This window comes from Falco naumanni, chromosome 2 (assembly GCF_017639655.2).
Source record: "Falco naumanni isolate bFalNau1 chromosome 2, bFalNau1.pat, whole genome shotgun sequence".
Lineage (NCBI taxonomy): Eukaryota > Metazoa > Chordata > Aves > Falconiformes > Falconidae > Falco > Falco naumanni.
Genome location: NC_054055.1, coordinates 78304724 through 78318256, shown reverse-complemented (window position 1 = coordinate 78318256; position 13533 = coordinate 78304724). Strand labels below are relative to the sequence as shown.

Sequence of the window (13533 nt, the reverse complement as noted above, 5' to 3'; positions counted from 1 at the left end):
CCTCTTTGTTTCCACATCTGAAAAAGTGAGCACAAAGTTCCCCTACACTTCAACCATACAAGTCAGTAACAGCTTAGACTTATTTGTAGGCGATTTGCATGGATGTGAACAATTATAGAGAAGGCACGTCAACAGAAAATCAAGCCCTGCATCTAATGTTGGCAATGCACATAATAATAACAACCCTACTTCCCTGGAAGAGAACATTAAACCTGTTCAAAATACAGTGTTTTTTTCCAAATGATAGTATTTCTTCCCTCCTACATCATATCTACCTTAATCATCTGACTCCCACATAACTGGCTCGACTTCAATGACAGTCTCCTCTACTTCTTTAAAAGTCATATTATTTCCACTGCCATCAAAAAGGCATGATTTTCAAGTGAAGTTATTAAGTTTCCAATACAAGGAACAGTGCGTGGGTGTACTGAAGTAGACTCTCAGGAATGAAAAAGAGATTTCCTCCCTTTTACCTGAGGATTGGGTCTTCCTTCTCTCTGGGGCCAGGAGACATTATTTATTCTGATGTTTTGGCTGTCTCCAAAGAAGTGAAGCCCGTGTCCCACAGCGAGCCCAGTGATCTAACCCTGGCTCCATCAGAAAGAAACTGGAGAGCTTTCCTCTGTGTGTCTTTTATGGTGCTGGGTGAACAGAAAAACACTCAGTTGTTCTAACTAACCTGCCTATGTCCAAAGCCTTCTAGCCAAAACATTAATGACAATGGGCAACGTATGAACCAAGCTTTCCCCTGGAGGCTCCACTAAGGTCATCCCACCTACTTATCTGCAAACCAGAGTCCAAGTGAACCCCTCACCTGTTGGAACTTAGAGCAATTAGGTCTGATCCACATGCTTGATTCCCACCCAGCTGCTAAGCTCCTCATAGGGGACACAGAAGAAAAATTTTGTAATATATTCTGAGGAAGCACAAGTAAAAAAAAATCTCTTCAATTCTGACCTACAGCGTTTCACCTCAAGCTTTGTATCTGTGCTGACAGCATCATGGACTTTAATCACTGAGTTTCAACTAGTATTATACCAGCCCCCATGTGTAAGTACAGACTTTGTCAAACGACAGTCGTTTATTAATTTTGTGACTCTGATCTGAACTAAGAGCTGAGAAATTAATCTCAAAACAATTCTGTGTTTTGTGAGAGTTTCGGCTTCTTTTCCACACAGATCTCTCAGCAGCTGTCAAGTCACTGCAGGTCTTCATTTGCTGAATCCTACCTCCCTGAAGTTTCACTTCATTAGCTGTCCTTTCACAAGGTCCTTCAGCTCTGTTCAGTCCCTCTGAATTCAGCAGGATGAGTAGATGGAGGGATGTTCCAGCTGCTATAGTAGGAAAGGTTTATGAAAACTGTATTATGCAGCACCTACGCTATTAATGAATTAAATCCTCCATGTTCATTCTTAAAACACTGCCATTATTTTAAAACCTGTCATGGCCCCTCCAGTTACAGCCTTCATTCAGCTCAAGATTATACCTGATGGTGTGTCACTTTGACACACAGGCATCTGTCATTCTTTGACAAAGATAGAAAGAGAAAAGAATAGACAAAAGGAAAAAGTAAAGAAAGTTTTCTTATCTTCCCCATTGCCCTCCCCTGGGACAGATCTGCCACACAGAGGCCAGATGTACATTCATTTCAGATTTACCTGAGTTGATCACCTCAAAACGCTGAATTGTACAACCAGTAGCAGGAGTGTTACCAATACCAGGATCAGAATGGCTCAGGACAGAGAAAACACATGCACATCCTTCCTGGACATGTGAAACTTGCTCTGCTCTTGTAGCTCACATTGATATGCACAGTCCAAAATTTCTCTAGCTATTGTCATTCATATTCTAGGCTGCGTTCTGGTGCTGACAGCCTACAGGTACATCCTGAGAGTTATGCCTCTCCATGTTGCCATAAAACACTGGGATTTAGGACTAATGTTTTCTGGGATCAAAATGTCTTTCTCAAGTTCTCTGTGACACACTGTGAAGCTGTACTAACCTACAAGGCAGAAGAGGCATGTCTGCTCCTATGCCAACCGCTTCTCTACAGCTTCAGATTTCCATCACACAGCGTTTTTGCTCAGCCTGGATGCTATCATGGCAGTCCTTCAGGAAAGTGCAGCTTGAGAGTGGGTTAGCAGCAGTCTTTGGGTTAGCCTAGGGATTTTATACTCTCTAGAGTATCAAAACCTAATGCAAAACAAAGAATCAGCCCTCAACCCCACCTGCTTAGGTAGTCATGACCCCTGAGGGCTTGTCCCACTGAGACATCCACTCCACTCATGGGTGGCCTAGCTGATAGACCTTCTGCTTCCTCACACTTGGCACAATAGGAACAGAAAATAAGAATTCAGACCCGCCCTTTCATCTTGTCCCCAGCAGCTCATGTACCCTGGGGAAAAAGAAGAGATGCTCTCGACCACTTGGGTTGCTATTTTGTCCTTCAGATTTCTCAGTCCTGTATCCTTTTCTGCCAGCCCTTCCTGGCTGCCCCAAGAAAGAAGGCTGCTTTTGTAAGCGATGCTTTTCCCAGGAAGAAGTGTTCCCTATTGGTCTTATTACTGCCTCCACAGGAAGCTCCTTTTTGTCCCATTCTCAGACAGATCCCTGTTGCTGCAGTGTCTAAAGACTTTATGCTGCACAACTGAAATGTATCAGAAGTGGTCCATAGCCTCCCTGCATCAGGACAAGTGTGTGTCAGATGTGATGGCTCATTCTTTTTTATCTTTAATCCATGCTATTCTGTTTGTATTAAAAAGACAAGGTCAAAAATGCCTGTCTGGCACTTCCAATGAAAACTACTGAGTTTTAGTTGTCCTTGGAGTTTATTTCTCTGTCTCTTGCCTCTGTAAAACAGAAAAGTTCCATTTTGACCATCCGTACCCAAGATGGAAATGGTCCACAGTTATTCTGGTCTCAGGTAATGAGCACCTTGAAAATAAGCACAGGTTTAAAAATAAGCGGGGGTTTTGCTATAGAGATGAAATGGCAGGTAAGATGTGTCTCTGGAAGTGTTTCAGAATTCAGCATGGATTGGACCTGTGCTCTTATGCCCTGCTACACTGTGTTACTTTGTCCAGGTAGGAGAAGAACTGTATAGACCCAAAGTCAGTCTATTTACCTAGAATGGAGGAGAACCATCAGCTGTGCTTAAGACCTGTCCACCTCTTTAGCTTTGGACTAATTCCAATATGTTCGTTCCTCCAACTGAAGAACAGTAACAATAACCTTAAGTTCTTGTGTGGAAAACATCCAGTCTGAATTGGAGGAACAGGGACCCTGTCTAGACTCTCGAATGATGACAGAATTAAGCTGCAGGGAGTTTTAACTATTGCTGTATGATGACACCAAGTTGTAACGGTGAGTGGGTCTCAGGGATGTCTCCATCCAGTCAGTCCCTCCTGCAGTGTCTCTCCCTGGCTTGGAGTCAGACTGACCTAAAACAGCAGATTAAAACTGTCCAGCTGGATTTGTTACTGCTCCCTGCCAGCCTCCTCTTCTAACAAATGTTGTCACAGTTGATACTGTTTTAATGTCGCATTGCTGCAGCACCCTGTGGTTTTTCAGGGTACCTACAAAAACCTTCCAACCCCCCTGGTTCAGATCATGTAAGCATGGAGTTACTAAGTAGGTGCATTGCAAGATTTGAGTAGATGGTACAACCCACAGCACCAGCCTTTAGTTTAGACTCCCCTTTGCCTGCACAGCAGACGTGTCAGTGCCCCGCTGGGTCAGCATCCCCCTCAGATCCCAGAGCAGCTGGTGCCTAGCTCAGCACAGCGTGCACTGACCACAGCCACGTGCCAGTAGGTGTAACACATGTAAAACAAGGGAATGGGCTGTTTAGTTAGCACAGCTGAGGAAACAAGTTGCAAAGACTCTTTTATCCCTCACTGGTTTTTACATCTTCTTCCAAGTATGTGGCCAACAGTAGCAGGGACCCACATCTCCTGGTTGGGTGGAGGTGTGGTGGCAATGCAAAAACCACTTGGAGTCTCAATGCTCTTCCAGTCTTGGGAATATTTGCTTTATCAGTTGCTCATAAAATTATTTTTGCTGTCAGCCTATGACTCTAAAGCAGTAGTCACTCAGAATCGAGATACATGGTTACACCTCTCAACCCACTTCTTTCCCAGAAGTCTTTGCTCCAGACGTATCAGGGCTCATGGAAGATCCCTTCTAGCTGACCTGTATTGTCCGGCAGTTCGCTGGGACAGAGGAAAACCTCCAGCAACAGAAGGAGACTACTTCAGTGCTCTTCCACACCACTGAAGCAGTACAATGCAGCATTAACACAATGGAGGATCTAGTCCATTAACTTTTAAAATTAGTTTATCAAGGGAGATAGCAGTTCTTGTGGGAAAACAAAACATTTAAAGCTTCTTGCAAATCCAAACTGTCCTCCTCTAAAGCATCACACCTCATCAGTTGTACTAGTGCCTTTCTTTCTTAAATATGATAGTGTAAAAAGGCTGCAAAGTGAATTTTGTTCTGCAGCTGCCATCTCACTCTCCATCTTTCTCCTATTAGCAGCAGAGCTGCAAGCTACAGTGTTATTTAGTACTTCTGCAGTGTCAGGGCTCTCATTGTGCTCCTTCTTTTGATATATTTGTTCACAGCAACTTAGTTCAAGGTACAGCAATAACCCAAACAACAGCAGGCCAGCCTGATCTGGCTTGGACATGGCACTGTATGTAGTTGAAAGCTGTTGCATGGTCCCCTCATTACCTTGGGCTGATTTCCTTTGAATGAGTTCTTTTGTTGTCACTCCATACGTATCACCACACTTGGATTCAGAAACATTCACGTGATTCAGCAGACACAAGAAAAACTGGAGAAATTTGCCAAAGGTAAAGGAACCTGAAGAACAAATCCATTCCTATAGAGGCTTTTGTAACTCACTCTTATCCAGACTTAAACCACTTCCTTCCAAAAGCCAAGAAATGCAGCAAGACACTTTTGACTTTTGTGAAGCTTGGATTGGGCCATCACCTTGCCATTGGCTTTGGACCCACCAGATGACAGCCTGTGGAAATGAAATCACTGGTTAGCACAAAAGGCATGCATTGCAGGTAGAGCAGTCAGTTCATGAAGGGACCATATCATAACTCTCTTTATCAGTCAAGAAAGTGAACAAGCTATTAATCAGCTTCTCCTTCACTCACAGACATGCACATCAACACACAAACAAACTGTACAAGCTCACAAAGGGATTTATTAAATGAAAGCCTTCATACTTGACCAAACTTTGAGGAATGCTCCCTAGAATACTGGGCTTGAAGCCTGTATTTAATCATGGGAGCAGCACTATGATGAGCTGTGCTTTTATCCCTATGCAGACACCTGAGAGGATCACAGGGTTTTTTACATTAATATGCCTGGTGAAAGAAAAGCAAACTCTTTGTTCTTTGATTAATAATGTGTTAAGCCACAGTTCCAAATTATTTCAAGTTTGCAATGGTTATGAGAACATTTACAAGACTGATGGCTGGACCGTATACTGCCAACAGGCTGAAAGAGCTATCATTTATTACAGGGCTTTCTTGCAGCCAAAATGTGTAATACTACCCTGGTAAACTGTGCAGAAAAAGAATTATGAGTTTTGGTACAGCATTTTCCCAAATTAGAAATCAAGTGAAGCTTTCTGCACTACAAATGTTTCTGTGTCGGGGGAGAGGGAGGAAATGCCATTAAACTTTCCCAAAAATTCAAAACCCAAATGCTTCTGTGCTGTGGTGGTGCAACAGAACATCACTAATTGTGTTGGCTGATTTAATCCCATCATACCACAGTATTTTGTGGTGCTCTGTTGTTCAGTTTCACCATATGCTTATAATAGCCTGATCTATCCATCATTTCCATCATTTTCTTGTAACAACATCTTAACTGTCCCAGTGCCTCTCTGAAGTCTGTTAATTGTCTTCTCACTGCTGCCAGTTAAATTCTTTTCTCCTCCCTTCATACAACAGAAGTAATTTTAATTTGATGATAATCAACCTATCTCATTAAGCATTTGAAGTGACTGAGGACTTCCAAGGCTGACACATCAAGGATTTGCTATTTTGGATATAGGAGAACTGCAAAATCACTGACCTCAGTATCTCCGTACATCTCTCTCTATCTGTACATGTGTGCATGCCATGCCTCGTGTCATTGCAGCACCCGCAGGCAAAATCTCCATTATTCTGATAGCAGAAAATTTTCAATCACAATTAAAAGAAGGGGAGAGCTCCACTGCACAAAGAACAGGAAAAGGCTGAGGAAGCACAATTGCGACTCCAGGAAAACACATTCACATTCCACACATGATTCATCTCATCTGCCTTCTGTTCCCAAAACAAGCTCTCCAGTTTTGTCATCCATACCCTGCTCTGCTTAAAGCAAAGGAGAGAAATGTTCTTAGGAAAGATTTTGAGCTCTGCTGAGACTCTGGTGATGAGCAGAATCTTGCCTTTTGTTGAAGTAACAGGATCTGAAAAAAATGCCATTCCGAAACATTAGCTCTCCATGAAAACTGAACCAGTGCTTTAGGCCTAAAAATCCTCCTGGTTCACATCAAAGCACAACAGATAGCCAGCATGCCCCTAAATGACTATCAAAATGCATGCGTCCTCACCACGGTAGCCTTTCTTTGCTACATACCTTCTATAAGGCCTTAGGGCAAGTCACCATTCACTGCCTCAAGTTCCCCATTGGCAAATCAAAAATAACAACATTTCCCTTCTTTTGAGACTTTCAGATGAAAGGTCACAGGAAATAAAAGCCAAACATTACTAGTACTATCTTTTCTGAGCCTCGGTAATTCGCTCCCCGCTGGGCTTCTGGATTCTGATGTAAACTTATTGGCATAATACATTCTGCACTTGTATTGTATTTGCATTGACCTCCATTTCCAGCAAAAACAGAATAAAATGTCATTTAAAAATTGATAGGAAACACAAGAAGCAAATAATCCGGGTTGTGCTGAATGCATAGCAGCTAATGCTCTATGCACATAAAACCCAGCATGTGCCAGCTCTGTAGTTGCTTCTTAAAGCGATGTATAATGTCAGGGTTTGGACTTTTTGGGGTGCTGCTATATTTTTCAATTCATTTCCAGTAGTCACAGCCATGCTGGGAATAAGTGACTGCATTTTTTATCTCCCTTTTCTCTTTAGAAATATGTGATCAAAAAGACAAAAGTGTCTTCTTTCCTAAGGACAGATCTGCCTGCGCTGATCTCAGGTTAGCCAAGCAGCAGTTCAGCCTTGGGGGGAGCGATGAGCACTTACACCAGGGCGCAGATCCTCAGGTGTACTTTGAGGAAAACCAGGAGGAAGAAGCCAAAGTGGCCTTATTGATCTGTCACCTGTCCCAGGAGCACCTTGCAGTTTTGGTTAGATAATAAAGTGCCTTGTCCAGAGTTTTTCCTTTTTTATCTCTCTGGTTTAAAAAAGCTCTGCCTGGAGTAAGTACAAGGTGAAGGCAGTGGCGATGCATTTAATTTGGCAGCCAGGGAAACCTTTTATTATGGTGGGAAGAGAGAAAAAGGCTTACTGCACGGCACAGAGCTGGTTGGGTTCAACATTCTTCCGATGCTGCCTTGAACTCCTCCCAAACTCACACCGCAAATTCCCACCCCCTTCATCAACCTGCCTTGTCTCTAAACTCTTATTCCTCCCATGTGTTGTGGTTTACACTGTTTGAAGGAAGCGCGACTAGCTGTAAAGCCATCCCTGAGCTCCCCTACCACCTAAGCCTGGTTCAGTGCAAGCATGAAGAGAAGGGGTCAGCGAGCTTTCAAAGAGAGCATGCCAAGTTTTATTTCTCTTTCCCATCCTGGAGGTTAAGCGTGCCTTAGGAACAAGCAGAAGCCAGAGGATGCTGCCTCACAAGCAGACATCTGCTAGATGCCTTGGGACTTAGCAGGGACCCCGTGGGCGTAAAAAACTGTGGAGACCTGAGTCAGGTGCACAGTCTGGAATAACTATATCCTGATGGAAGATGCTGCTGATTTGAACTGCTGCTGGCTGAGACTAGAATCTGGTGCTCTGCTTTCCATTTGCTATGGCATACATTTTTTAAAACCGCACGTTTAACACTCTTACGCAATGTTAGAGAGAGAGCTCTTTAACCAGAAATGCCTGGGTTTAATTTTTTCTCCCATTTACCTCTGAAACTGGGAGCCTGGTCTAGTTTATTTTCTGAGAGGCAGGATACCATCAGAGTGAAGTATGTCTAGTTTTAGCCAAGTGTTCATCGTACAAAGCACATATCAATGAAGTGCTCCAGGTCAGCAGTGGTCTGGCAGCAGTAATAAAAGCTGCAAGAAAGAGACTGTCGAGTTGTGCTTGTCATGAAGAAGAATATAGTTAGTCTGCAAGTGGTGTGCAGAAATGTCTCAAATATCTATGGGAGTCAGAAGAAAACCAAGTAAGCTACTAACCTCTAGCTCAAAGAGCATTCAGCAAGGTATCTCCTCCAGATACTACATTCCTGCCACAAACACGCAGCATCCCGGTGGTGATCCGCCTGCCTGCCCAGACATTTCAAAACTTTTGCAATAATCTCTCAACGATATTTTCCAGGCATCACTTCTTTTTTCTTAGTTTAGATATATGCACACTTCAAAATCTTTGTAAGCTATCTCTTCTGGTAGAAGAGTGCCACCTCATGACTGATACAGAGGAATGAAACAACCCACAGCAGAAAAGCTGAAAGCTCTCAAGTGCTGCTCACTGCCGGGCAGGACAGGGACAGCTCATGCCCTGCGTACCCAGCCAGCACCTCAACCACCTGAGACAAACACTCCTTTGCCAAACAAGTGCTTTGTGCTCCACTAGAAAAAGCTTAACATCTTTGCTGACCACCAAGCCCACCCTCGGTGTTGAACAGAAATTAATTACTCAGGAGAAACAGACATTATGTAGCTTCTATACGAGGTGTTTCTTGCTTCAAAAGCCCCGTTGTTTTCTTTCAGACTCCTCTGCACTATCTTAGGTACCTCTCCTCTGGGAACTGTGCAATTTGGAGTGTGAGCACCCTCTTCTCCTTGCTTCCTCAAATAGCTTTCCCCATACCTAGCCACCTTTTCTCAATTACTTTTTCCTTCTTAAAACAACTAATTTTTCTCACCGGCTGAGATAAACATTGTTAAACTAAGAAGAAATTTTGGTGCTAAAAAGCCCTAATGACTCTGTTGCTTCTATAAATGAGGTGCATGTGTCAAAGAAACTTGGAATTTCTCTGCTCCATCACCACTTAGAAATGTTTGTGGCAAAATCAGACACATATTCTCAGAGACTGATTTGTCTATGCCCCTGCCAGGAACAGTTAGCTTAAATATTTATAACACATGAACAAGGAATAGAGCAAAATAACTTTTTGCTGGGCTTTGTGCTGCTTTTTTTTTTTTTTTTTTAATGAATTCAGGCATTGAGGAAAGTGCTAGATTGAAAAGGCTAGAGCATGAAGTGTGCTGTTCCTATTTTTTCCCAGAATAGAAATATCAGGAGAGCAGTACTGAAGCTTTCCTAAAATCCCAACTCTACTGCTGCTGTTCTCCTTTATTGGACTCATTGCTAAATGCCTAGGCAGTAATTAAAGATCAGAATCAGCTTCTTCCTTACCACCTCAAATAAAACCAAAGTCAATTAAAACCAAGTGAAGTACTATTTTTTCTAAAACGGTTATTGATCTACAAGCAGGTATATTAATAGCACCTATTATCAGACAGGATGCCAAGCAGCTAAAATATGGATACAAATTTTGACATAACTTGAATATTAAATAGTGTTTCAGAAGTGAAAGATTGTGCATCTCATTCCCTGAGGCAGCTAGTTTTTGCTCAGTCCTGCATTTCAAAAATATGCTGCTTAAGTTGACAGCCAATATTATTAACCTGAAAGCATCAACTTAATAAGTCTCATCCTATGAACTGGGGGGAAAAAAAAAAAAAAAGAGAGAGAAAAAAAAGAAGAAAAATCAAAACCTGCTTGCTATTCAGTGGGAGGATTTTAACAGTGCAGATGATTTTCTTTGCATAATCGCTAGAAGGCTTGCAAAAGTTCATAAAAAATCAAAGCTGTGTGAAGTCTGGGATTGGCTGATTCTTTTGTTACGATAAAGGTAACAACAGCCAAATCAATAAACCTCATTTAAATGCTAATTAAAGATTATTTTACAACAGATGACTTTTTAAGCTTAGTGTGTTTAACAGTTTCCCTTAAAAAGATTTTTATAAAAAAACTTGACCAATCACACTAAATAATAGCATGAAAAAATGTTTGGTTGCTTAAACTATCTCCTATTAAGAAAATGAAAGGATATAAGGTCTGCTATCTAAACACATCTTTTGAAATACTAACAAAACTAGCCCAGATATCCTCCTCCTCCCAGAGCAGCTAAGTTAGCGCTAAGCCATGTACAGTGTGGGGATCCTTCAGACAGCACTGAACCCCTCCAGCTTCAACTTTTGTCCAACCAGGGACATACTTCAAAGTATCTGAGCAGAATTTCTCCATCTGCCAAGAGCTCTACTGCCAACAGGTCATAGGAAGAGGCAGGTCCATGCTTAAGCCACCAGGAAGAAAAGAGGAGGAGGTGCCAGCTGAATTAAGCACAGGTCCAAACGCCGTCACCAAAGGGCAATGCGGTCAAGCTCAGCTTTGTCCAAAATGCACAGAGAAAGGGCTCGTTGCTTGTTTGCTTGGTTAAAGAACCAGAAGGCAGCTCTGCTGTTATTAGCCCCTGCTACAGAGCTGGACAGATCCGGCTCTCACACATCTCCATGCCCAGCTGCTTTTTTAGGCTGCCATGTGGTACTAGCTAGCCTTCTCAAATGATAGCTGTGATAGTTTCAGCAATGCCATCAGGATTTAGAGCTTTCTTCTGAAAACCAGAGAGCACCCATACACCAGTCCTCTTGGTACTCTTTTGGATGAAATATAAATCAAAAATATAATCTCTGAAACTAAGGTATCTTTAGGAAAAAAAAAATTCTTCAAGATGTCTCTTCTAAAAGTAAGTACCACCTACCCACGTTAGGCTTGTTTTCCAGCCCACCTAAAAGGATGCACCATTATGAAACTGCCCAGGCAACCCCACTGAAATGTTCTGTTGCTTACCAAAAATCCAGGTGATTTTGGATAGCACACAATTTCACTTTATTTGTGCTGCATTTCCAAACATTACTTCTCACAAACATCTGCCTGGCAGAAATAAGTGCTTTATCCTGAACTCTCTTTCATCTCCTCCTCTGATTTCACAACATTTAAACCAGGCTTCAGCAATGCCATTAGCCACAAACCTACAAACAACCACCAGAATACTTTGTGGGTGATTCACAGATTTTGTTGTCAAAAAGCTAGTGATCTTCCTTATTTCCTGAATTTTACAGCATGCCAAGCTATGTGTTCACACTGTTTTGTCTTTAATCCTGGGTTCAGAAATATTTCCACAGTAAAATGTGAGATTTTTATAAAAAGCTCTAAGTCAGTAAAGTTCAGGATAGAGCAAACCTTGGATGTTCTGTTCTCTTTGTAAAGTAGCATTTTTGAAAAGAAACAAAACACATCCAAACACGCAGACTCAAATTACATGTTTAAGAAATCTGCACAGCAAGAGGTGAAAGAGATCACACATCTATTTTAATTAAATGTTTATCTCACAGTCATGACAGCACAAATGTGCAGCAGGTACAAGCTGTTACAGAAAATTCTTCTTTCACAGCAAGCATCTTTCCAACTAAAGGGGTTTTTCTCCCAGCTGTCCCTTAGTATTAATGCTCATGTGGAATTTCAGCAATGCCCAAACACGCATTGTTCTACTCTCAGTCCCAGTTACCACTGTGTGCTGAACACGTGCTCCTCAAGAGGGTCGCATATGCTGTGCATTATGTAGCATAAAGCCAATACAGCAGTCAGCTATGTTTTTCCACAAGAGATTGGCTCTCTGTGTATACATCTTAAAGGATGCCATCTTGGAAGAGCTCTCATATAAACAATGTTTCTACCCCTTTCCAATGCCAAATGCATTTAAGGTTCATATTTTCAGCAGTTCAGCAGGCAACCTGCAGAGCATCCAGCTCCACTAATGCTGTCCATGGGCATTTCCCCGGGGACCTTACTGCAGGTGCATCGGAGACCGTGCACCTTGCAACGTTAGTCTGAAAGTTTTGGAGAGGTGCAAGTAGTTCCCATCCAAACTGCAAATCAAAGCTGGAGTTTTTAAAAAGACATAGGGTTTTATCAAACTGTGAAGCTTAGAAGTGTTAGAGGATGCATTTTCTGTTCTATATTTTCTGCTTTCATATCTGTCCCATTCCCATCTTCTGCCTCCCCAGCAAGGAGTGGAGAGAGAAGAACCTGCTTCTGAGGTGCTGACCTCATTTAGCCTTTGGGTTTATGCAGAACAGAGAAGAAGAAGAACTGTTCAACTGCTTTCTTCCCCAAGATGAGCAATGCAGCAGCTCAGGCATTTAGTTCTTCACCCTTATTTTATCCAAAACTAGATTTTCCTGTGGCTCTCCACCCCTTCATAAAAGGTGAGGGAAAGGGCAGGACACCCAGAGCCCCTGGAGGAAATGGACTCCCTTTAGCTTCTCCCAACCTGAGATCATGCTGCAGGAAGCCAGCTGTGGCACAGCATCGCTGCACACCAGTGTGCAGCTGGATGTCCCCCGTCCTCTCCTCTCCTGGTGCTTTTATGAGATGTTCTTCCTCCATGGCAGTGAATCTAGTGGCTGGAGAGAGACTATAAAACAGGCTGAGCCCAAAGTGCTTTGAAGTGCTGAGGTAACTAAACAGGAATATTTGTGTGAACTATGTATTTCCTGAGGGTCTCTGGTATAAGAATTAAAGCTGTTGCTTATGAATGTGGAAAAGCAATAGGGAGCCAACAGGAACTCATGCAAAGGGAACTCATGCAGCCTGCTGTAGGTGAACCTGCTTTAGCAGGGGGTTGGACCTGATGATCTCCACAGGTTCCTTCCAACCCTGATCATTCTGTGATTTTGTGAAAGAAAGAGTAGGGTACAAAATCCTGGTACTTCATGTTCTGGCTCCACTGAATTGAGTTTCCCATTTCCAAGGACTCAAAGTGCAAATTCTCAGAGGAACAAGCTTCTCTCTCTGGTCAGACACTGCATTATTTGATACATTAAATTTCACAGATTTAGTCGACAGAAAAATGTAATCATCATCCATTTGAAAAAGCACAGCTGAAAAAAATGATTAAAATTCATACACATCAGGCAGCTTGATTTGCTGGGCTTGGCCTGAATATAAGGCTAAATGAAGGTTAAATATTGGCTGAATAGTAATTGTACCATCTCCTTGAGAAGCTGTTTATTGAGACTGTATATGGTACTGTTAGCTAAAAGTAGCAGCACATCTGAGATTGAATCAGACAAGCTTTTCTACCTTATCATTTACCATTTCTCAGACTAAGCTACATGTAGTCAGAAAGCAAGAAATTAGACACAAGACACTCAATGAAGTATATTTAATTCCTGATAGGATAACTAAGTAAATCAAACATTTCTAATCCAGC

General features: G+C 42.3%; 1 protein-coding gene across 2 annotated transcripts in view; it reads left to right on the top strand.

Moving 5' to 3' along the window:
- The window catches only part of KCNJ6 (potassium inwardly rectifying channel subfamily J member 6), a 156797-nt gene that overhangs the window by 135172 nt on the left and 8092 nt on the right, over positions 1-13533 (top strand). The window lies entirely within an intron of this gene.